This window comes from Dipodomys spectabilis, unplaced genomic scaffold (assembly GCF_019054845.1).
Source record: "Dipodomys spectabilis isolate Male_0828 unplaced genomic scaffold, ASM1905484v1 ptg000495l, whole genome shotgun sequence".
Lineage (NCBI taxonomy): Eukaryota > Metazoa > Chordata > Mammalia > Rodentia > Heteromyidae > Dipodomys > Dipodomys spectabilis.
The window spans coordinates 608,443-612,066 of record NW_024871172.1 but is presented as its reverse complement, the minus strand read 5'-3'; positions in this window follow the sequence as shown (position 1 = coordinate 612,066).

Here is a 3,624-nt window from a genome sequence, read left to right as displayed (position 1 = left end):
ACCACATAAGCAAAAAGGAAAAAAAAAAGCTGGAAGTGGTGCTGAGGCTCAAGTGGTAGAGCGCTAGCCTTGATCTGAAGAGCTGAGGGACAGCGCCCAGGCCCAGAGTTCAGGCTCCACGACCGGACCCAAAAAAAAAAAACAAAAAAAAGAAAGAAATGCACTCTTCACACGACTCTTCACGCGACTTATGTAACTCTAACCCTGCTGTCCTGGCACCCAGCTCTGTACATCACCTTTATAATAACAATTTTAAAAAATTCAGAGCCAGTTGCCGGTGACTCATGCCTGTAATCCTAACTACTCAGGAGGTCGAAATCTGAGGATCACATTTGAAAGTTCCAGTGAGACTCTTATCTCCAATCCAATAAACTACACACACACACAAAAGCTGGAAATGGCCCTGTGGCTCAAATGGTAGGGTAATAGCCTTGAGCATAGAGAGGCTCTGGCTAGCTCCCAGGCCTTAAGTCCTAGCTCCAGGATTGGCACAAAAAAAAAAAAGATAAAATAAAAAAAGAAAAGTCCGGTCTGGGAAGGTGGCTCAGTGGTAGAGCGCTTGCCTTGCATGCATGAGGCCCTGGGTTCGGTTCCTCAGCACCACATAAGCAAAAAGAAAAAAGCCGAAGTGGCGCTGTGGCTCAGTGGTAGAGCGCTAGCCTTGAGCTGAAGAGCTGAGGGACAGTGCCCAGGCCCAGTGTTCAGGCCCCACAACCGGACCCAAAAAATAAAATAAATAAATAATTAAAAAGTTTCTGCCCAGCAAAGGACATAGTTACTAAACTAGAAAGACAGCCAACAGACTGGGAGAAGATCTTTGCCAGCTATATAGCCAATAAGGGCCTAATACCCAAAATATTCAAGGAGCTCAAGAAACAAACCTCACCAAAATTATTAACCCAAACAATAAATGGGCAAAGGAGCTAGATAGAGATTTCTCTGAAGAAGAAAAAGTGGCCAATAGACACATTAGGATACCTTCAACATCCCCAGCCATAAATAAAATGCAAATCAAAACAACATTGAGAGCCAGTCACCAATGGCTCACGCCTGTCATCCTAGCTACTCAGGAGACTGAGATCTGAGGATCACAGTTCAAAGCCAGCCCAGGCAGGAAAGTCTGTGAAACTCTTATCTCCAATGAACCACCAGAAAACCAGAAGTGGCGCTGTGGTTCAAGTGGTAGAACATTCGCCTTGAGCTGAAGAGCTGAGGGACAGCGCCCAGGCCCAGAGTTCAAGACCCATGACTAGGGCTGGGAAGGTGGCTCAGTGGTAGAGCGCTTGCCTTGCATGCTCGAGGCCCTGGGTTCGATTCCTCGGCACCACATAAACAAAAAGAAAAAAGCCAGAAGTGGGGCTGTGGCTCAAGTGGTAGAGCTCTAGCCTTGAGCTGAAGAGCTGAGGGACAGCGCCCAGGCCCAGAGTTCAGGCCCCACGACCGGACCCAAAAAACAAAAAACAAAAAAAAAAAAAGACCCATGACTAACAACAACAAAAAAAAAAGCACTGAGATTCCATCACACCCAGTAAGGTCGGTCAGCATTGAGAATTCAAACAATAATAAATGCTAGCTGGGATGGGGAGAAAAAAAACCCTGTTGCACTGTTGGTGGGAATACAAACTAACACAACCACATCGGACGATGGTTTGGAGGTTCCTCAAAAAACTAAGCATATATCTTCCCTATCTCCCAGCCATGCCGCTCCTGGGCATCTACCAAGATCACTACATATATCACTGTTACGTATATCTATAATGGCATTTTACTCATCCATTAGAAAGAATAATACTATGCTGCTTGCAGGGAAACAGATGGACCCAGAATGAATCATGCTGAGTAACCCATGCTCAAAGAGACAAACGGTGTGTCTTTTTTTCTCACAGGTGGAAGCTAGATCTAAAACACAACTGGACATGATAACCTATATAGCACTCAAAACATTTACACACACACACAACTGACTAAAGGAGGTTTGCTAGGGGAGGAATCCGAAGGTGTAACTTCTCTAAACTACTAATGTACTGTGTGTCCAAATAAATACCAGGAAATGGAAACATTTTTGGAGGGTGGGCAGAGGGGGCTCAGGAATGCAGGGAGGGAGGGTGAGCAAATGTAGTCATTATATTCAATATTCACTATGCGAAAAACAAACTATATAACTAACCTGTGGGCAGGGATGGGAGGGAGAAGATGGGGAAGAAGGAAGAGGCGCGCCTCTGACCAAGAAGCACCGCTCTCCTTCCCTGGCCTTGGAAGTGTGATCCCATTGTACAACTATTTAATAGCAATTTTAAAAAAACAAAGACTTTGCTCTTTAGTCTTCAGCTGACCGGATGAGGCCCCCCCCATATGATGGAAGGCAACCTCTTCTTCCAAAATATGCTTGCAGCAATTTCTAGAGCAGTATTTGGCCAAGTGCCTGGGCAAGCCGGCCTACCAACACCGACAACGTGTAACCATCATAGACGACATCAACTCAAAAAGAGGCCGGGCAGAGATACCTTGTCAAGTTCCAGAGTGGTAGGGTGGAGGAAAAGCCCTGCTCCGTGGGCTGTGGGCCCGAGTCGAGTGACTCAGCCAGCACTGGAGCATCACAGCCCCCCGGCCCCCCATTGTGAGGTCCGGGTGGAATGCTCAACTCAGACAGACCCCAGGCCTCACTGCCCTCTCCCTCCCGCCCCACCTCCACTCGGTGGGAGTCTGCCCTCTGCCCGCTCGCCTGTGTCTGGACTTCATCCTCTGAGTCCTGTCCTGTGGAAAGGTCGGGGAGCAGACTGCCCAGAGCCAGGAAGGCATGAGGGTCTGGCCTCCCCTGAGTCCCACAGCCAGCTGGTGGCGCCCCGTGTGGCCGGCTCTGAGGGAAGGGAGGGAGGCAGAGAGGACTCGGCGTGAGGGAGGGCATGCCAGGAGTCTTGAGCTCTTGGAGCCAGCTGAGAAAGGCCAGGGAGCAGAGATCCAGGTACAGGGAAGGCTCCACCAGGATGTGGACCGGGCTGCAGGAAGCCAGGGGCCTGGCTGAGGGAGTCCCAGGACCACCTGCCAACCACCGATTCAAGGTGCCCAGGGCCAGAAGAACCTGGGCATCCAAGGCATGCCTTCTCGGGAGGACGCCAGCAGGTCAGATCCAGGCGTGCCCAGGAAGGCAAGAAAAAGGGCACCATGGAGGAAGGCAGCGGGCGTGTCTCCATTGGCTACCTACCATGCCAAGCCGGGGAATTCCAGGGGACTGGCATCACCCTGCCCACACCGTAACGCCGGGAACAGAGTGAAGAAGCTAATGCACAACACCAGGACCAGCGCTCCAGCGTGGGGCACACCCCACGCCTTGGGGCAGCAGGGAGCTCCATGTAGGGGAACAGAGGCCTCGGAGGGCGCGGAGGGCAAAGCGGGCCAGACAGGGAGCTCAGAGCATTCCACGCCGACCAGGGCCGGAGGCCGGGGCTCAGCCGGCCAACGCAGGGGCAAAGAGGGAGGCACAGCCGCTGACCTCACAATACCCAGCACCTGCTGGGCCAGCCTTGCAGAGCACCAGGCCCTCTTCCAGCCCGGGCCAGGCCCGGGCCCCTGGGCAGCCTCCGGGTGCAGTGCCCCCCCCCCGTGCCCTCGCCACCCCCCTGGGGC